The sequence below is a fragment of the Haemaphysalis longicornis genome, unplaced genomic scaffold, assembly GCF_048455015.1.
Source record: "Haemaphysalis longicornis isolate Haplotype H1 unplaced genomic scaffold, Haemaphysalis longicornis Haplotype H1 scaffold_6, whole genome shotgun sequence".
Classification (NCBI taxonomy): Eukaryota; Metazoa; Arthropoda; class Arachnida; order Ixodida; family Ixodidae; genus Haemaphysalis; species Haemaphysalis longicornis.
The window spans coordinates 91,807,493-91,830,077 of NW_027526407.1; positions in this window are offsets into that span (position 1 = coordinate 91,807,493).

The following is a 22,585-nucleotide window of genomic DNA, read 5'->3' on the forward strand; positions in this document are numbered from 1 at the left end:
GTGCGTTTGGTGTAGAGTACTGGCTAAGGCACTTTATACACTTCGCGTAGAGTAGTAGTTAAACTTGGCACTGCGCGCCTCTGTGTTCAATTACTACCTCTGTCACGCTTAATTTACCAGCACAGCTATTTAAGCCTGAGCTTGGTCCGATGACGTTAGCAGAAAGAAAAATAGAAAGGAAAACTCCGGGGCAACGCGCCCGGACAGCCTACGCGCAGCTGCGTATGCGACGCCAAGCTTCGCCCAGCTATAACGTTTACGCTCCAACGCAGCAACGACACGCAGCGAGTCGTGACTCCACGCCGAGCCCGTCATTTGCACTACCGCGAAACATGGGAAGGCCGAAGAACTATGTAACTCCCGAGGAATGAGAAACGCAGCGCGAACGCCGTCGCGTCGCTGCTCGAGAACACACGAGACGGCTACGACCCAGCCCGAGTATCGCGCTGAAGCCGCGACCCCCAAGCGACAGCGAAGAGCGGGAGATCTCGAGTATTGCGCTCGTAATTGGGAGGAACCGGGTGACCACGTCGTCGGCAAGGGATAAACTTGGCCTCACCCCTCAACAGTTAGCCTAGCCTAGCAAGAACAGCGCAAAACATTACAGAACTTAGTAAACCCGTAATAAGCTTGGTCTACCCCCGCTCCGCTGCTTCTCCACCCTTTCACCCCTACCGCAAGCTTCGCCATTTTAATTTTGTCAATGCACTTGAAGTAATATATGTAGAAGTCGTTGGAGCTGTCTTGAACGACGATTGGAAATGCAACCAAGTTTCCGGACACGGGTTTGGCGAACAGCAGCTAGACACATGCTCCACCAGTGTGTCCAAGTGTCGCTCTCGAGTCAAAATTTCGTTCCTTACACTCTGTTACAAGTAAGGAAGAGGAACGGAGGCGAATCCTTCATCTCCTTATCGCAACCGCAGGTTCTTCCGAAACGCCCAAGCTGCTGTGGAACCAAACCTCAGTTTCTTTAACATCAAATCAAAAGCAGCAGGAGCTTGATGTACGCGCGCAGGTTTAGCATTCTTAAAGGTAACACAGCGCAGTAAGGGAACACAAGAAAACGCAAGTACAAGGAAAAAACATCCCCCTCGCGAGGGGCACGATCAAATGCACAGCATTTCCGAGGGGGTGCGCCGGCAAGTCGTATGGATTACGTATTGGTTGTTGGTTTTCTTGTTACACGCTGCACGTCATCAAATTTGCGGTGGGCTACAGCGGGGCGTCCCGGCAGCACGAGACGCGACCAGCGCTGCTGGTCTCTCGATCATAGTCTCGATCGCGGGACCTGTGTCGCCATCTTGCGGAGGCGCGTGACAACTTATGGCGGGTCTCTCGATCATAGTCTCGATCGCGGAACCTGTGTCGCCATCTTGCGGAGGCGCGTGACAACTTATGGCGCTTTCGAAACAAACCATAAATGAGTGAAGGATATAAGGCGCTATCGGTGCATCGAAATCCGTGTTGGTTGCGTGGCTCAATCGGTAGTGCGCCCGGCACTTGCCGTTCCGCCCGCGGCGTCATGGGTTCGAATCCGGGCGCCGGAAACTGTTGTTTCTTTTATAGTGTAGTGGCCTGGCTGCGGACTAGGCCGAACGCCGCGTGACATTGTGAGTTACTAAAATGCTATGCATTTAAAAAACTGAAACACATACAAGGCAGCCAGCCAAAGGGGGTTATCTCCTATACCAACTAATATTTTATGCATGTACGGCAGCAATGCTGACTAAGCCTTATGAATATCAAAAGCCTGTTTCCTTGTGTCTGTTCTCGAGGCACCCATAGATTGCTTTTCCTAACAGCGGTACTACTTATCAAGTGGTAGGAGGAACCTTCGAATTAAAATTATTACTATCCAAGTGCTCTTTAATATTTTTCGCACTCGTCAATTTTTCCCGTTATCTGCATGCTCGCTCAATACCAAGATAACAGAATTGCGAAACTATACACTGTACACAATACATCAACTTTTACGAAATAATTTTGCTCTACTATTACGCTTGCAACACTGGACCGCCAATGCATAAAGCAGCAGGTAATGTGCACGGTGAGCTCAGCGTCGGTAATATTTTCATACCTTAGACAGCCTGTAGAGAAGTGAGCAGACAACACCACTTTCCTATTATGTGCCTACGCATTCAGGCAAAATTGGACAATAACGTATAAAAGTGATGTGCCAGAGCGACCCTTCGCCTACCCACAAGGTTGACATAACGTGTTTTTGGCTTCTAGAGTATTTCTGTTTAGGGGGCGGTATGCGACCGAATGGACGACGTTTTTGTAATAGACGGCGCTCAACGTTCCTCGGGCTTGCGGATAAAAATCACCAGTGATAAATGGCGGAAAAAATGGGGAGAGAAGGTTTTTAATGTAAGAATTTGAAAAGACTAAAGGTAGCATAACCTAATGGCTTAAGAGCCATTTTAACACCGGATTGATAGCTTAAACACAAAGAAACACATTAACAGAGACACCTGATATTGTATAAGTAAATTTTGCTACTCACTGGGAGTTCAATAGCCTCCGCCTCAGATAATATTATAACTGAAAATTTCCGACCAAGCGGAAAGCTGCAGAAACATTTTTGCTTGGCGCTGACCCATAAATCAGACTTTAAAAGTTACCATTTTCATCCACTGGAACAGTAGCGACGGAGTAGAAAATACATGGCCCCTGGCTCTTTTCGGTGGGTATCTGTTAAAAGTGATCCTTCGAACTCCATATTGAATATTGCGAGCCTAAAAGAGTACATTTGGATTTTTTCACAAGGACTCGTTTTTGGGTGAGTTGGAATATCGTTTTAAAAAACGTTCTACACCAGGGCAGGCCCTGAAATTGTCATTTTCTGTGGGTTGTGTTCCTTAGTAAGGTTAAATTTTACCTACTAATTGGAGTTTCGCAATGCCTTTAAATAAAAAACCGCCATACTTGTGAATACCTTTCTAGGCGCATTCAAGCAAGAGTTATGGAAGAACAATATAGTATTTTTCCTAAGCAAAAAAATAAACCTTCCTAAGCCGTGTCAGCGGCGGTCGATTGCAAAATTGGGCATTCAGAAAAGAACACCTTTTTTTGTATAAGGAGTTATTAATCCTCTGGCGGCGCTCTACATGCAGATACTACATTTCCATCACAGCTTTGGTATTTCTAAGCACGTCAAACAACCAATTGACAGTTGGTGCTTTACAAGATATCGGCATAATGTAGCTGCATTCTATATTTAAACATTGCCGGAAATCCTATAGAAATCTTAGTTTTCGTTGAACAGCGTCTTCTAAAAAAATTCGGACAAAACTGGAAAATATTTTAAGACATCATACATTATTGGCAGGAGTTAGCTCTGATGTCTTACGTCCCAACTTTGTCGCGCAATCAGAAAAAAGCTGACAGGAGGCAGAACGTACAAGTTATGTTCTCGGCTTCTCTCCGTTCGAAAACATCTGAACTCGCACTGTATCCAACAAAAAGCCAACCTGGTACATTCACTGCTGATTATGTTGTTTGGTGCTATTTTTTTACCGCACAAAAGGGGTGGCGTGTCAATTTTTCTAACGGAACAAGGGTATACGTTGGCTAATAGAAAATATCCGTTAGAATTGGTAAGTTGGGCATGCAAACAAAGGCAGGAATGTACCGCAGAGAAACGATATGAATTGTTTCACCCGAAGTGAAACGATTGACTGGCCATTTGAAGCCTTGACTTGCAGGAGTTGGTTACTAAGACATTCGTGGGAATAGTCAACATTGACACAGCCACAAAGCTAAAGTCGAACGCAATCCACGCGTTAAAATCAACTCAGTTTATGCTTAAGAAATACGGAAAGCGTCTTTCGTAACATGAAATGTAGAAAAGTTGAATCGAAAAAACAGCGAAAAAAACAAAACAGTATTGCACGCGCCAGGCTTGCTCATATCCCAAAGTCTCAACACAGGGCCTGCCTATATCACACAGCGTAAAAAAAACATACACGTGTATACGGTTATCACCCGTCGCCCGTGCACGCCCTGCTCCACTCCCTCCGAAAAACTGATTTCCCTTGCGGGCAAAGGCAAGGACCCCGCACAGACACATGTTCCGTTCTTTGCCTATTATGAAGGGCTCAAATTTTTCTCTGTCTGTTTGTCAGGAAGACCTCTACAATATGAGTGTCTGTGAGAAATGTAGAGTGCAACCCATGCACCGCCCGCAATGGTCAAACAGGTGGCCAGCCACCATCTGCGAGTTCCCAGCCCCGTAGTGCTCACTAAGGGGCTGTGGCAACTAAAGGGCTGTGGCGAACACGCGTGTACCTAAGGGTACCCGCGTGTTGGCTAATGTAGCTTTTTTTCGCGACTGGGGTATCCTGTAGACCACTCGTGTCGCACAATCACCAAATCTACTTGCCTGCTTTCTGACACACCAGTGCTTGGTGCGAGGATAATTGACCTTGCGTGCCATCTTTGAGAGCTTCTCAGGTGTCGATAACGCCACCTGCCCAACGCACTCCCCACCAAAATTTTCAGGTGGCGAGAAACTTGATGCGCATACTGCACAGCCAACACAGCTACTATCAGCCTTTGGCATTTCGAACAAGGAAATTGATAACTTTTACGATCTTTGACAAGGCTCTCTTCCACAGAGAGCCACCATTTTTAGAGAAACCTTCCACTCTAACTCTTTAAGCTTGCTTAAGCAAGCTATTCTGCATGTCATGGTGGCACAACCGGAAAAATGCCGCCTTCGTAGCATTTTTTGCTATGCTTCTTTTCACCACCTTTGAATGGGACGACTAGTAGGGCAAGAGGGCTTTTTCATATGAGGGGCCTCCTGCCACCAATCCTGATCACCCTCCAGTTGCAGGCGCACATCATAAAACTGCAGAACACCCGCCTTTGGCAACTGGTGCATGAATCTCATTTTCTTCTGCACACTCAAAAAAAGGGCGTAGCACATGGGCAACAATATTATCTGTATCACACAGCACAACTTGATCAAGGAAAACATAGAAATCATCCCCTTATCTCCATAATTTCACGGCCTAGTGGCCCTCAAGGCGACAAGAAGTCTGCAGGTCACACTTCGTTAGGAACAAGTCACTCATGTTATTGGCTATAGCGAAATCTTATGTGAACCCCTTGTTTATGTGCCCCCAGCTTATCTTCAAATCTCACCAACGTGGCTGACCGATAAACGTATAACAATGCCATAAACGCTAGTAGCCGACATTCCTGCAGAATGTCAGAATGCAACAACCCTACTCGCATCTATAATTTCCTGGACACCACTCAGAATTCCACTTTTTGGAAAAGAGTAAAAAACCTCCTGCGCGTCAATCGAATTGCAAAAAGGCCATTTACGGTCACTTCGCTTACGGTCACAAGTATTTCGTCCGAGTTGCATACCAGAAAAAGGTCGCCCAGCTTTAAGCCATTGAACTGGTTTTGCGAAAACCCCGATTGAAAGCGCACCTTTTAAATAGTCTTTTTTGTCACGACCGAATGAAAAGATACGGGCTATTTTTGGTTTCTGGAGTACAAAACAATTCCAGGGTATCTAGTCCCAACCGCAATCGATTTGTTTATATTAGACACGTTGGTGCGCGACTCCGGTGCACCACTGTCCGAGTTACAGCCGCGAAACTCCCCAATCGACACATGTAGCAACGAGGCGTGATTTCGCTTATGCTGAGTCCTCCTACTTTTATTGTTGGTGCGCAGGTAGGGCCCTAACTTCAATCACTGATGGTGATGGTGGGATTCAATCATGGTGATAATAGTGGCGTTCTGCACCGTTCGTCGGGGCGCCACTACAGGGCTTCCATCCCTAGAGCGGAGCCGGTCAAGATAAAAATGTATGACTGTAGCAGTACGAAACAAGCTCTAGGTACGTGCATGGATTGCATGGGTGGTAAGCAGCTTTTATCTTCGTTCCATGTTTAGGCTGTCAGAGTCAGTCAAGTGGGTTTGACCAGTCAGTAGATGGACCTCAGGTCACCTGGCTAAGAGCACACGAGACGGTGAGCTCGCGCTCGTTTTTGCATTCCGGGTCTGAAAGAGGCACGAAATGCGGCAGCAGTGTAGAGACGACGCGTTGGTAGAACTAGCGCCTACGAGGTGCCTCTTGCGACGCGTGGACAATGCCTTTCAGCTGCCGCTAGGAGGAGGCTTATTCTATCGACATTGACTCCTTGAGATTCATGTGATGTGCATCATTGTTGCACATGTGCCAAGTGTAAGCGTATAACACAGAAGTGTAACACGACCACCAGTACAGCTAGCATTAAGTTTCCTTAAGCTCGAGTAGTATGAGGATGGAATGGCAGTAGTAGGCAGCGTGCGTGGCAAAAGAATTGGATAGGCCGGCAATAATGGCTTCTGAGCAGGTGTTCTCTTTTCGCCAGGGGTGAAACTTGCCCTGCACAAGTGCTCTGGACGTAGATGGCGACGTCGGTGTGTATTCGTGAAAACGGGCTATACTGGCGGCACTTCGCATATGCATGTGGGTGGGCATTCCAGCCAGTGAATCGGGCTTTTTCGGGTCATACTGCAAGTAGCGGGAAGAGGGGCGCTCTTGGGGAGTTTATTGTAGAGCCATAGTCGCGACTCTGTAGTGGGTATCCAATGAGGATGCCCCAATGTGCCTTTTCCCCGAGTCATGCAGCGACTACAGTCGAGCAGGTCCTCCTCCTCCGACTGGTCGCCCGGCTGACGAGACCTTCCCTTCCCACCCGGCCGCCGCTGCCCTTGGTGTCTCAGGCCAAGTAGGTGTAGGTGTCCTTCTCCCCCTCTGCTCGCTGGAGGTACTCCTTCTCTATTAGAATGTCTATGCATTTATTAGGGCATTGTGCTGGTCTATTGGTGTGCTCTGCGTGCAACGGTAGTGTATGGGGCGTCCAGGTTGGTAACAATTCCGTGGTCACACAGCGAAGCGCCACACCGTATCTCTTGCATGGTGTCGCAGCTGCGGGCGTGGCGGTTGTGTGGCCGTTGGACGTCGACGATGCTGTCGGTTTCAAATATTGTCAATGAAGATGCGTCTGCCGCGTGCATTTTGAGCCCAAAGGTTGAACAGTAGTGGGACGGCGAATCTGACGGTGCATAGAGTATAATGTGCATCCGCGAAGCGTGGGAACACAGTGCGGGTACTTCTGCTGCTGGTTTAAACAAATCTTCGCTGAAGTGATTGTGTACAAACACGGCGGCTTGAAGGTCCTCATAATGGGATCCACAGGGCGGTAATGCGGCGGGGACACACGGGACTTCCTGCAGAACCATAAACTGTAGGATGGAGTGCTTGACCGACTGCCGGCTGGACGATGCCCGGGTGGGCCGTGTTGCGGATTGTGTCAAAAAGGCGGCGAAGATGCGCGGCAGCAGAAAGGGTTGAGGAACTCCTGAGGATGGTCGCAGATGATGGTCACACCACGTACGCCTTCAGTCTTTTGGGTTGTAGGTGCTGCACGTGGAGGAGACAATCCGTTACAGTTGGCTTGCGTCGAAGCCAGTTTATGGACATGTAGGGGTGGGGTACGTGGTTGCTGCATTCTCGAATCAAGGGCATTTACAGTGTCCATGTGACGCAGAGTATCTGTGGGAGAATGTGCTCTTCCAAGACGTGGTGGATGTTGCACGAAACCTCTGTAAGTATGCCAGCTGCCACAATCCAGTAGACTGTATAGGGCGCCTGGAAGGTTAAATGTGAACGTGAGCGGCGTGTATCGCTGAACATGGTAAACTTGCATACTTCAGGGTTGTGTTTGAAGTGACGTACAGCAGGGTATATGGCTAGCATTTCTGGCCAAATACGCTATATTTTGCCTCAGCAGGAGCCATATGCCTGGAAAAAAATGCAAGTGGTTACCATGTACCTTCACTTCGTTGCTGAAGGATCCCTCCTACTGCTGAAGCTGATGTGCAAGTCATGAGTGCAAACTGGATAACTGGATTTGCAGGAGCCAACAGTGCAATGCCCGCTAGAGTAGGTTTATTGGCCACAGAAGCACAGTCAGCAGCAGGTTCCTATTCAAGGGAAGCGGATGAGCGTTTGGTTAGAAACAGATTTCTGAGAGGATCAATCAGCGAGATACAGTTCCAAATGAAACGCTGTAAAAATTAGCAGCCCTAGGAAGTGCCGGATCTTTTTCACCGACACTTTCTTGAGAAAGATTATGATGGCCTGAACCATTGCAGGGAGTGAGCCGATGCCAATGGCTTCCACACGACGACCAAGAAAATCCAGGGCAGCAGCCCCTAACATTCTCTTGTAGATATTCATTACGATGCCATCAGCAGAGAGATGCTGAAAGCGAGCATTCTTGAGATGCTCATCAAAGGATGTGCTGGCCACCATAATAATCCGAACCTCGTCATAGCAGAATGGTATCCCTCGCCTTAAGGCATCAATGAAACGTTGTAACGTTAGTGCGGCGTTCCGGTGTGGAAATGGCATTCGAAGAAATTCAAACATTGCAAAACTAGTTTTGATGGCAGTTATGTGGGTATCTCTTGGGCCATGGAGATCCGGTGATATTAACAGACCAAGTCCCATTAAGATAATATTGTGCCCCGTGCCGAGTGACTGTGAAGTGTTGTATGTTGGGTAGCGGTAGGGGTCAGAAAAGGTCTTAGTGTTCAATTACCGGGAATCGCCGCAGATGCACGAGTCACCAATTTCCTTTGGCTGCATGTGCAGTGGTCATGCGTGATTACTCAATAATGGAGGAATGAGGCTTAGTTCAATCGTACGTTCACTCTCTGCACGGGCGGCATTAAAATTGTCATGCGCATGTCACCGTATTCCAACAAAAGCGGGAGGGCTAATTGTGACATTGTTATTTCGGACTTTGCGACTAAGAGGCTGTCTCTGTTGACCATGCGTTAGAACGTTTGGGTAACCAGTTTTAGGGCGTTATGAATGCGACTAATAAAGGAGCGTCCCACATGACGACCGTTAGTTTGCAAAGCTACGTAGATTCTATCTTTTAGAAATCCTTGAGACCCCTTGTTTTGTACGCCGGCTCGCATGGCAGCTTCACCCGCTATTCCGCTTCCTGGTGGGCGAAGGCCGGTGCTCGATCCATACCTACCAGTTGAGCTGCCGCTATTCTTGAATTTATTGCATGATTTAAATTTTATTTGCGAGCGTATTTATCAGCTTTACATCTTTAAGCTCTTATACCCGAGTTCTTGTTGCTTTAGGTATTCAAACGGATGTCTAAATTTCAATATGTCTTGTTGCATTACCACCCAGACAAATATCAAGTCAACTCTGTTTGTAAATCTGTTCCAGTGATTTAAAGCGACAATACCGCACCGTGTGCGCCACCAAATGAGTTGTTTTTATGACGTTATGACAAGGTCTGGCGTGCAGGGCAATTTCCACACTTTTGGAAATTGCCCTGCACGCCAGACCTTGTTAAACAACAGTAAGAGCGCTTCTAGCGTGTCGTCGTGCAGGTGCTTAATCATGGTTTATGTTATTCGGTCTCGACCTGGTGATGATTTACCACAAGTAGTGAGCGCCACTTTAAGCTCCTGCATAGTGAAGGGGCAATTCTACCCTACCTCAGACTGCCGTTTGTCACGTACAATCTTCCGTTCCTCTGCATTCTTGTGTCTCAGGAAGTTATTTGAATAGTGAGCTGAGCTTGATACATACTCAAAATGCTTGCCTAGGCCATTCGCTTGGTCTTGTAAAGTGTCTCCACTTGTGCTGACCAAAGGGTGTGTAAGAGTGCTGCTTTCTCGGAGTGCTTTAATTCTCCTCCATACTTTCCGCGTGTCAGTATAAAAATGTGATTGATGACACAAAACGATTCCAGCTTTCTCTTTTCGCATTACGCCGAATCCGTCTGCCATTGGCCTTTGCCCGCTTGAAAAGTACCAACTTTCAGTCGTTGGGCACCTACGCAAGACACCCCATGCCTTATTCTGTTCCTTACGGGCCTGCCTGCAATCATCATTCCACCAAGGGTTTGGCGTAGCCTCCCTACTAGAAGAAGTCTGGGGGATGAACTTCAGCGCAGCTTCAATTATATGGGTGGTCAGAGCCTCAGCAGCTTCATCAATACCAAGGTTGTCTATAAGTGTATAGTGACACTAAGAGTGCTCTTTGAATTTTTTCCAGTCTGCGGCCTCCTCCTTGATTTTTTGTGGGCACGGAGTGTTGTCTTGTTTATTGTCTGAAAGCTTGAGGCTTACTGGAAAGTGATCACTTCCGTACAGGTTATGAATGACCTTCCACCTGAGTGCTGCAAACAGAACTGGAGAGGCTATGGCGAGATCTATGCAGGAATACGTGGCATGTGTAGTGTTATATTATGTTGGGTCTTTCTAGTTAAGTATGCAGGCTCCAGATGATAGCAGAAACTTTTCAACGAGGCGTCCTCTAAAATCTGTGCGTGCAGAAGCCCAGAGTGGGTGGTGAGCATTACAATCCCCAACTAGCAGATACAGCTCTGGCAGCTGATCAACTAATGTTTCAAACTCCATACTGGAGAGCCTGTGGTCTCGAGGTATGTACCGTAAGCATACTGTTACCAGTTTATTAAAGATAATAGCTCGTATGGCTACAGCCTCTAAACTGGTCTGTAGCGGTAAGAACTGGCATGCCACTGATTTTTGCACGATAATCGCAACATCTCCAGAGGGATGCATGCAGCCATCCCTGTCTTTCCTAAATACAGAGTAGTTCTTTAAGAAGTTTGTTTGGTTCGTCCTCAAGTGTGTCTCCTGGAGACACATAATACTTATTTGGTGTTGTGACAGCAATTCATAGATATCGTCCAAGTTTTTCAGGAGGCCTCTGCAGTTTCATTGGACTACATTATCAACTTTCATCAGCTTATGCTGAACAAGGATTAAGAAAGTGCCATGCTGTCACCCTCCTAGGCTCAAGACACCTTCCCAGGAGCCGTGACCCTAGGTTGCTTTTCCTTTGAACGGTCAAGCGACTTGCCACGCCCTATCGGCGTACCGTGCACCGCAGAGCTTGGCGTTGTGTCGATGGCTTCTTGCGAAGCCTCGAAAGCAGGGCTAGGCTGGCTGGTTGTGGCAGCCTGTCTTTCAGCAGGGACCGGCACTGCAGTGCCAGCAGGGGGCATAGGGTTGGCATCAAGGGGTGCTGGGGCAGCCCTTGACGCTTTTTTGTGGCATGTGCAGTGGCCTTAGCCACCGGCACTGAGGGGGCTTGGGGTGTCCCTTGGGGCCTCCTGGGAGGGTTCCAAGGGGAACTCGAACCGAGTGTAGCGCCGCCCCCCGTCGCGCAACATCGGCAAAGCTAGTGTGTGTTAGGAACAGTCTCTGTCGTGCTTCAATAAAGGTAATGTTTTCCTTATACTTCAGAGCAATTATTTCTTTTTCTTTCTTCCATTGCGGGCACAAGCGCGAGTAAATGACCTGCTTTCCAATGTAGTTTACGCAGTGGAGTGGAGCTTCACAGGTGTCAGACGAGTGGTCGGGGAGGCTACACTTTGGACATGCTGCCTAGCCTCGGCAGCTCAATGAACCATGGCCAAATCTTTGGCATTTTTAGCAGCGTAGGAGGTTTGGAATATACAAACGCACAGGGATTTTAACGTAGCCTGCCTCGACAGACGTGGGCAATACACTGGTCGAGAATGTGAGGAGGATTACATTCTTGGTCGAATGTTTCTTCCCATCTCTACGTATTTTGATTTGTTGAACATTCACAACATTCTGGCCCTCGAACCCTTCCAGGAGTTCTTGCTCAGACAAGTTCAGCAAGTCTTCATCAGAGATAACACCTCTGGTAGTGTTCATGGATCGGTGGGGACTGATGCTCACAGGATTGTCGCCAACAGTGGTTATTTTCGTCAATTTGGCACACTGAGGAGCATCTTGTACTTTTCTAGGAGAAGGTCACCGCTTCCCAACTTGCTTACTTTATAACCGCCGCCTATCTCATTCGTTAGAACTTTGGCTACCAAGAATGGTGCCAGACGTCTCATTGACAGGCCTTCTTTTTCACAGTGCATGACGTGGAACTTTAGAAAATTTTCTGACTTTTTAGGAGTGAAAAACTGCTGGACTGCTTCGTTGCGTCCCCGTTTTGGAGGACGATCATGGGATGCAGAAAATCTTGCTGCCATAACAAGTGAAATCAATTCAGCAGCTATGCTGGCCGCCCACCACCGAACCCAACGTGGGAACGCGCTAGATGCGCGTTAGCCATACATAACTGCTATAACCCTGTTTAAGTCCTCAAGGTTGATTCCTTACCCAGGGTTAACCCTCACCGGCTGGAAATGTGTGGAAATGAGGAAAAGAGATGACAGGAAAGGGGTAGAAAAGAAGACAGGAAGGTGAAAGAGCTGTGAGGGAGGCAGGAAAAGGCGACTGGCTGGTTCCTCCCGGGCGGGTCAGACCGGGGGCACCGTCTGCGAGAAGCAGGGGCCAAAGTGGCGTGTTGCCTCTACCGGGCGGCCATGAAGGTCCAAAACAACCCCGGCTTTGGCTCAGCCACCAGGATTTTCTTTTCCCCAGACACGGCTCAGCCACGCATAGCCGGGGCGTGGGTGGGTCCAACCCACATGTGCACTGGTTCGTGGTGTTTCAAGTCACCAGTTGCCTTAAAACTAGACGTAAGCAAACAAGAAAAATGATACAGTTCCTACAAAAAGACTAACTAAAACATCAAAGAAGTCCATGTCGCTCACCTATGTACGTTCTCTGCTTATTTTTGCTTCTATGTTCAACTTTCATGCTCACCTCTGTGATCGCCCTGTGAACTCAAATGGCGAGCATAAAACGTTCTCAAAGCAACGTGAATATAAAAATAAGTGCTGTTCCACTCCGAAGACAAGAAGAGCAAACGCAAATGTGTAGCAGATCGGGTTGCTATGTCGATGTCCAACACAAAAAAGATTTTCATAGCGAACCAAGACTTCGCACGAAGCAGAAAATAAGTGAACTTATGCACTCTCTTAACCCTGCAAGATGATCATTTCAATTTTTGTGTGACCCTTTTGAACACTATTTTTACTTGAGCTATTGTTGTTTATATTTTGATGACTTACGCTCCCAACGTTACTGCATTGTGTCCGAAAATTCTATTTGGTTTTCTTTATTATTGTTGGCGGTTTGTCTGGTTTATTGTACTGGTAAAACGCACAAAAGTTCGCAGCGTATTGGTGGAGGGCAGATGTTTTCGATTTAGCCTTTATCTCCTCTATTTGCAAATTATGCTAGCCTACAATGGGAAAAAGTTACCGTTTTCTATACAGAGCTATGCCTAATATAAAGCCTAAATATATTGTTACTCCTTAAAACCCCATAATTTTGTCTTGAATGTATTGACTTAGATACACGTGCACTAAAATAAGCTAAATAAACCAATTCGACTGTATTTTTTTATATCAATCATCGAATAATTCAGCTGTTTTCTGTAAAAAGCCTGACAAAAAGATTGCAGAGGTTGATATCATCACATTACTTAATACGCAGATTACTTACATATATTGTGGCAAATATAAATTTAGCTCCGCAATTTTCGGTGATGCCTAATCCTGGATCAACCTTTTATATTTTCGGGCATTTTAGGCTTTAAAAAGTATTTCATCTTCTTCTCTGTTTTTTTGGAGACGCTTATACAACTGCATACAACTGCAATACACGGTTCAAGTGATTTTTGGGAAGGTATAATACATACAATGTCGCTGGGGAACTGAAGTGTGCTTAGGTGTTTCGAAGATAAAAGCGGAGCAATTTCTATCAAATACTTCCTAAGTGAGCACCTATCGAGTTAAATGTATGTGTTTGCAGGAATCTGTTACTATTTTGGTGCAAATCACTGATAGTGACTGAGTGGTGACACTTATAGTGGCGGTATGTAGAGTACCTGAGTTCTCTAACGTAAGAGTTCGTATCCGAGACATTAACGGCAATGTCAGTAAGAAAAAACTGCAAGAAAGGTGATTGGGATACTTCGAGTTGACAATAGCGAAAGTCGAGGAGACACACTTGCAGGATATGCTGAAGGAAAACAACTGCGGTTGGTGAATGGATTTTTATACATACGCAAGAATAAGAAAATGATTTAAAAACTTCTCGGTGGTGCAACAAAAAAATGATGCTGAATTTATTTGAACTGACAAATGTGTATGGTGTAAGCTGCTCAGTAAATGTCGTAGCAGCCAACTTGGGATGGTTAGATGCAAGGTAAGGCTGAATCTCAAAGCAGAGGAAAGGAAGCTCCTCCACAGTAAAACCTTAGTATGAAGTCAGTCAGAGTCGAGACCATAGTGGCTTAAAATACCTCTGAAAAACAAAATTGCGGTTTTAAAAACACGGGTAGTGGATAGAGTAAAGGTAACTTAACAACGACAATTGCACAATCTGCAGCAGCTGTAGGAGAAGCAGCTCGGAGGACAGAAAGTCGAAAACTAAGAAGACAAAGATACTTATTAGTATATATACAACACAAAAAATTCAAAAACGGTGGATCACCTTCAGGGAGCAGAGCTGCTCAATTGGATAACACAAATAAAATTAACGAAATTTTGGTTAAAACATGGCAGTAATTCAGGAAGTTTGACAGCAAAAACTATAAAGCTTGCCATCGACAGAGACAATGTATGCACTAGACAAGAGCAGCGGGACAATATGCGCAGCATATATGAGAAAACAAAAGCAGCAGAACAATTGTACACACTACTGTATGACAGGTACGGTACCACAAGGTAAAAAACGTTGCGTACAAGCTTCACCTGCAATGTCTCTTCCGAAATAGAGGAATTAGGGAAGTCTCTTAAGGGCATGAAAGGAAAAAAAAGCTGCAGGTGGCGGCGACAGAGCCATAGGTGTTTAAAGAAAGGACGATATTGCACACAAAAATCTTGCTGCCCTATCTGCGTTATGCTTAAGGACTCAAAATGTGCCCATAGTCTGAAAAAAAGAAAGTTATTCTGATTTATAAAAAGAGAGACACCACCAAGGACCTAGTAAGTATGACAAATCGCAGACTCTCAGCTATTTAGAAGTGTTAAATAAGTAGCAGACATCTGCTACCTATGTAAACAAAAAAACCAATGCATGAGTACTTTTTCTTCTTGCTTTCTTTTGATATTTCGTGTTCTTTTTTCTGACGGAATTTATTTCAAATGGCTCAGTTGTACGAACGAAAAGTTGCTGCTATCATTAGCACCACTTGGTGCGATTGTATGGTTGTTTTATCTGCCACGGTAATACAGCCTAAAAGTGTTTGTTTATAACTGTTCCTGCTCGCAGAAGTGATTTTATTCTGTCAGCATGTATTTGGAAACCTAGGCGGGGTTTTCATTACTGTTTTACCATGGGATTTTATTGCGGGGAAATTTCTGAAAAATAGACTCTTTTTCTAATTTCCAGTTTCATATATTGTTGCCAATAGAAAGGTGGTGTTTCACATCTGCCAGTGCGAAAACAACAGCAATTCTTTTTGAAGCATAACAAATATTGTGGCACTTCTTCTCACTCCAACCCTCAATGTGAACAATAAACAGTTTAGTAAACTAACCAATTGAATAAAGTAGATGACTAAGCACGTCGGGCAGAGAATAACACAGTGGCAGAAAAAAGACAAACATTATGGTGACGAGAACTAAAATATACGTGGTTTTAGCAAATGATATTTATGGAAAAAAGAACCATAAACTCGGCGATGATTTTCAAAGAACAAAGAGAGTGCAAGACAATTTTTGTACTGGGTAGTATATCCAATTGAAATATTATTGCATCTACCTTGCCTAACAAAACCCTCTGCGCTTAGTAAAATACATATATATATAGGAAATATCAAGGATACTCCAGATAACGCATGCTGAAATTTCCAACCATTTAAACAGGGTCAGTGTATGGTTCTGTTTGCACATTTAGGCTTTACATTGGCTTGGGAAAGGAGAGAATTGTATATAAAGCAAGTCATTTTTACATATTACAGTGAACAATATAGCGTAGCTTCTAACCATTTTAACCACGTTTGTAGCCTCTGTACACAATATACCGTTATGTTCCTTTCAACCCACCAAAGAAATGGTTTTAATTCATTTCATATCAAAGTAGATAAATGAGTTTGAGCTTCCTTTTTCACTGAGCAAGCTTTGAAATTATCGAGGTCTAGAATTTCATAGTTGTAGGTCCCGCTCAGCACCTCTGTACAACCGCGAAGATTTGGGCGTGTTGGCACTCGATTCAAAGAACAAAGCGATAAAAAGGTAACCGGAGGGGCGTTCCTGAAAAAGAGAGCGCTGCACTGTTACTGACAGTATTCTGAAAAAAAAACTGAAACATATACAAGGCAGCCAACCAAAGGGGGTCATCTCAGACACCATATATGATTTTACACATGTACCGGAGCTATGTTGAATAAGCCTTATCAACCTCAAAATCTGTTTCCTTGTATCTGTCCTCGAGTCACCCATAGATTGCTTTTCGGAACAGCGGCACTACTTATCAACTGGGTACAAGTAAGCAGAACGTACAAGTTATGTTCTCGGCTTCTCTCCCTCCAAAAACATCTGAACTCGCACTGTATCCAACCAACAGCCAACCTGGAACATTCAGTGCTGATTATTCTATTTGGTGCAGTTTTTTTAAAGCACAAAAGCGGTGGCGTGTCAATTTTTCTAACGGAGCAAGAGGATACGTTGGCTAATAGAAAATATCCGTTAGGATTGTATAAGTTGGGCATGCAAACAAAAGGAGAATTGTGCTGCAGAGAAACGATGTCTTTTGTTTCACCAGAAGTTAAACGATTGACTGGCCATTTGAAGCCCTGAGTTGCAGGAATTGGTTACTAAGAAATTCAGAGGAATAGCCAACATTGACACAGCAACCAATTTAAAGTCGAACGCAATTCATGCGTTAAAATCAACTCAGTTTATGCTCAAGAAACACGGAAAGCGACGTTAGTTACATGAAACGTAGAAAAGGTAAATCTAAAAAACAGCAAAAAAATAAAACAGTATTGCACGCTCCAGGCTTGCTCATATCCCAAAGTCTCACCACAGGACCTGCCTATATCACACGGCGTAAAATAAACCTACACTTGTATACGGTTATCACCCGTCGCCCGTGCACATCCTGCTCCCCTCCCCCCGAAGAACTGATTTCTTTTGCGGACAAAGCCAAGGACCCCGTACAGACCCATTTTTCCGTTCTTTGCCTTTTATGAAGGGTTGAAATTTTTCTGTCTGATTGTCAGCAAGACCTCTACAATATGAGCGACGGTGAGAAATGAGGAGTGCAACCCTTGCACTAGCGGCAATGATCATCCAGGTGGCCAGCCACTATCTGCGAGTTCACAGCCCCGTAGCGCTCACTAAGTCTTACCTTAGGGTACCCGCGTGTTGGCCAATGTAGCACATTTTGCAAGACTGGGGGATCCTTGTGACCACTCCTGTCGCACAACCAGCCAACCTACTTGTGTGCTTTGTGACAAATCTGGGCTTGGTGCAAGGATCATTGACCTTGCATGCCATCTTTGAGAGCTTCTCAGTAGTTGATAACACCACCTGCCAAACGAACTTCCCACCAACCTTTTCAGGCAGTGAGAAACTGTATGCGCATACTGCACAGCCAACAAAGCTACTATCGGACTTTGGCATTTCGAACATGGAAATTGATAACGTTTACCATCTTTGACAAGGCCCCCTTCCACAGAGAGCCACCATTTTTAAAGAAACCTTCCACTTTAACTCTTTCAGCTTGCTCAAGCAAACTATCCTGCATGTCATGATGGCAGGAACTGAAAAATGCCACCTTCGTAGTCGATTTTGCTATAATTTTTTTCAGCACCTTTGAATGGGACGACTAGTAGGGCAAGATGCCTTTTTCATATTAGGGGCCTCCTGCCAATACTGCTGATCACCCTCCAGTTGCAGGCGCACATCCTAAAACTGCAGAACTCCCGCCTTTGGCAACTGGTGCATGAATCTCACATTCTTTTGCATACTCAAAAAAAGGGCGTAGCACACGGGAAACAATGTTATCTGTATCACACAGCACAACTTGATGAAGGAAAACATGGAAATCATCCACTTATCTCCATAATTTCACGGCCTAGTGGCCCTCAAGGCGACAAGAATTCAACAGGTCAAACTTCGTTAGGAACAAGTCACTCAGGTTATTGGCTATAGCAAAAGCTTATGCGAACCCATTGTTTTTGCGCCCCCAGCTTATCTTCAAATCTCACCGACGTACCTGACCGATATGAGTATAACGAAGCTATCAACGCTAGTAGCCGACATTCCTACAAAATGTCAGAGTGTCACAACCCTTCTCGCTTCTATACTTTCCTGAACAGCATTCAGCATTCCACTTTTTGGAAAAGAGTAAAAAGCCTACTGCGCGTCAATCAATTTTCAAAAAGGTCATTTACGGTCTGTTCGCTCACCTAGAAAAATATATATTTCTTTTCGAGTTGCATACCATGAAAAGGTCGCCCAGCTTTATTCCGTTCAACTTGTTTTGCGAAAACCTCGAAAGCGCACCTTTTGAAAAGACTCTTTTGTCACGATCGAATGAAAAAATACGGGCTCTTTTTTGGTTTCTGGAGTGCAAAACAGTTCCAGGGCATCTAGTCCCAACCGCAATCGATTTGTTTATATTAGACACGTTGGTGCGCCACTCCAGTGTGCCACTGTTCGGATGACAGCTGCGAAACTCCTCAATCGACACATGTAGCAAAGAAAGAGGCGGGAATTTGGTTATGCTGAGTCCTCCTACTTATATTGTTGTTGTGCTGGTAGGGCCCTGACTTCACGAGCGGAGAATTACATACAACTGCCCAGGTGCACTGTCGTGTTCGAACTCATGCTTCGTGGCACTTCTTACGTTGCACGCCGCAGTCACTGATGGTGGGATTCAATCATGGTGATAATGGTTGCGTTCTGCGCAGGTCTTGGGGGTGCCACTACAAGGCTCCCACGCCACTAAATAAGGTACTTCCTGTCTCCGACAGTTGGGGCCCAGTTAGCGGACCCTATGGGTGAGCGGTAACCCGTGGCAGGGACCGCATATTTGGCAATTGGCACTGTCTGATGCCCACGCTGAGCAATCAGTCTTGGAAGAGAGTCAGACAAAAGGATTGGAGCAAAATTGCTTCCCTCATTCCCGCCCTTTTCCCATAACCCAACCCGATGCCGATGTTCCCGTTCCCAGCAACCCACCCTATCCGGCTTTTTCCTAGGGGGGACAAGAGGGGTCCCCCCGGGCTCGCTCCCCTGGTGGTGGGTCGCAAGAAAGTCTTTCCCGTTAATTTCTCTCCACCTTCGTTTGGACGAAATTCTCTTTGCCGGTTGGCTCTTTTTTGTACTGTTGCAATTGGGTATAACCGGTTGAACTTCGTGTGGTACCGGGGAGCAATTGAAAGCTCCATTTACTCATGTGCCTAGAACGGAGCCGGTCAAGATAAGAAATGTATGAAATGTGCAGGGCGAAACAAACTCTAGGTACATGCATGGACTGCATGGGTGGTAAGCAGGGTTTATCTCTGTTCAATTTCCCTAGGCTGTCACAGTCAGTTAAGGGGATTTGACCAGTCAGTAGATAGACCTCAGGTCACCTGGGTACGAGCACATGAGACGATGAGCTCGCGCACGTTTTTGCAGTCCGGATGTGAAAGGGTCATGAACTGCGGCAGCAGTGTAGAGACGACGACGTTGGTAGAACTAGCGCCTAGGAGGTGCCAATTGTGACACGTGGACATTGCTTTTGGGCAGCCGCTAGGAGGAAGCTTATTATCTCGACATTGACTCCTTGAGATTCATGTGATGTGCATCATCGTTGCGCATGTGCGAATTGAAAGCTTTCAACAACAAAGTTTAACTAGACCACCGGTACAGCTAGTATCAAGTTTTCTTAAGCTCGAGGAGTATGAAGACGGAATGGCAGTAGTAGGCAGCGTGCGTGGCAAACGCATAGGACAGGGAGGCAATAATGACCTATGATTGGGCGTTGCTTTTTCGCCTGGGGTGAAACTTGCCCTGGACAAGTGCTCTGGACGTAGATGGCGACGTCAGCGTGTATTCGTGAAAACGGGCTACACTGGCGGCGACGTCGCATAGTTATAAGGAGGGGCATTCCAGCCAGTGAATCGGGCTTTTACGGGTAACACTGCAAGTAGCAGTAAGAGGGGCGCTCTTGGGGATTTGAATGTAGAGCCATAGTCGCGACTGTGTAGTGGGTGTCCGCTGAGGGTGTCACGATGTGCCTTTTCCCCGAGTCATGCAGCGACTACAGTTGAGCAGGTCATTGTGCTGGTCTATTGGAGCGCTCTGCGTGCAACGGTAGTGTAGGGGGCGTCCAGGTTGGTAACAATTACATGGTCACACAGCGAAGCGCCACACCGTATCTCTTCCGTGGTTTTGTAGCAGCGGGAGAGGCGGTTGTGTGGCCTGTGGACGTCGACGATGCTGTGGGTCTCAAATATCGCCAGTGAAGATGCGTCTACCGCGTGCATTTTGAGTACAAGGGTTGAACAGTAGGGGCAGGGTGGCATCCAAGGGTGCATAGGGTACCATGTGCGGCAGCGAAGCGTGGGCGGACAGTTAGGGTACTAATGCTGCAGGTTGAAACAAATCTTCGCTGAAGTTATTGCCCAGAAACACGGCAGCTTGAAGGTCTTTTTACGGGAGTCTCTGGGCGGTTTTTATGCGGGGACACGGGGGACCTCCAGCAGAGCCATAACCTGTAGAATGGAGTGCTTGACCGACTGCCGGCTGGATGATGCCAATGTGTGCCGTGTTGCCGATGGTGTCAAAAAGGCGACGACGATGCGCGGCAGCAGGAAGGGTCGAGAAACTCCTTATGATGGTCGCAGATGATGGTCATACCACGTACACCTTCAATCTTCTGGGTACAGAAGATTCTGGGTACGTGGAGAAAACAATTCGCTGCAGTTGGCTTGCGTCGAAGCCAGTTTATGGCCACCAAGTGGGGTGGTACTTGGTTCGTGCATTCTCGATGCAAGGGCATTTACAGTGTCCATGTGATACAGAGTATCTTCGGGAGAATGGGCTGTTCCTAGACGTGGTGGATGTCGCTCAAAACCGCTGAGAGTATGCCAGCGGCCACCATCCAGTAGACTGTAAAGAGAGTCTGGAAGGTTTAAGGTGAACGTGAGTGGCTTGTAATCGCAGAACATGGTAAAATTGCATACTTCAGGGTTGTGTTTGAAGTGACCAAGAGCATGGTATATGGCTAGCAGTTCCGGCCAAAATCACTATAGTCTGCCACAGCAGGAGTCATATGCTTGGAGAAAATCGCTAGCGGTTACCATGTACCTTTACCTCTATGCTGAAGGATCGCTCGTACCGCTGAAGTTGATGTGCACGTAATGACTGGCAACTGGAAGACTGGATTTGCAGGAGCCAACAGTGCAACGCCTGCGAGAGCAGGTTTATTGGCCACAAAAGCACAGTCAGCGGCAGGGTCCTAATCAAGGGAGGGGATGGGCGTTTGGTTAGAAACAAATTGCCGAGAGGTTCAATCAGCGCGCTACAGTTCCAATTGATACGCTGTAAAAATTAGCAGCCCTAGGAAGCGCCGGATCTTTTTCACCGACACTTGCTTGAGAAAGATTATGATGACCTGAGCCATGGTAGGGAGTGAGCCCATGTCAATGGTTTCCACACGACGACCAAGAAAGTCTAGGGCAGCTGCACCGAACTTTATCTTGTAGATATTGATAAGGATGCCATGAGCAGCGATATGGTGGAAGCGAGCACCGTTGAGATGCTCATCAAAAGATGTGATGGCCAGTGGAATATTCCAAACCTCGTCATAGCAGCCTGCTATCCCTCGCCTTACGGTATCAATGAAACGTTGTAACGTTTGTGCAAGGTTCCGGCGTGCAAATGGCTTGCGAAGAATTTAAAACATTGCAAAACGAGTTTTCATGGCAGTTTTGTAGATATCTCTCCGGCCGCGGAGATCCGGTGATATTAGTGGAGCAAGTCCTTTTATTGTGGCCCAGTGACGAGCGACTGTGAAGTGTTGTATGTTGAGTAGCTTTAGGGGTACGAAACGGTCTGCGTGCTCAATTACGGGGAATCGCTGCAGGTGCACGAGTCACCAATTTCCTTTGGCGGCATGTGCAGTGGTCATGCGTGATTACTCAATAATGGAGGGATGAGGCTCAGTTCAATCGTACGTTTACTCTCAGCACGGGCAGCATTAAAATTATCATGCGCATGTCACCGTATTCCAACAACACCGGGAGGGCCAATTGTGACATTGTTATTCCGGACTTTGCGACTACGAGGCTGTCTCTGTTGAGCATGCATTATAACGTTTGGGTAACCGGTTTTAGGGCGTTATGAATGCGACTAAAAATAGCGTCCCACATGACGACCGTTCGTTTGCAAAGCTACGCAGATTCTATCGTTTACAAATCATTGAGACCCCTTGATTTGTACGCCGACTCGCACGGCAGCTTGTCTCGTTATTCCGCATGCCTGGCAGGCGAAAGCCGGTGCTCGATCCACGCCTACCGGTTGAGCTGCTGCTATTCTTGAATTTATTATATGATTTCAAATTTATTCGCGAGCGCATTTATCAGCTTTACATCTTCAAGCTCTTATACCCGAGTTCTTGTTGCTTTAGA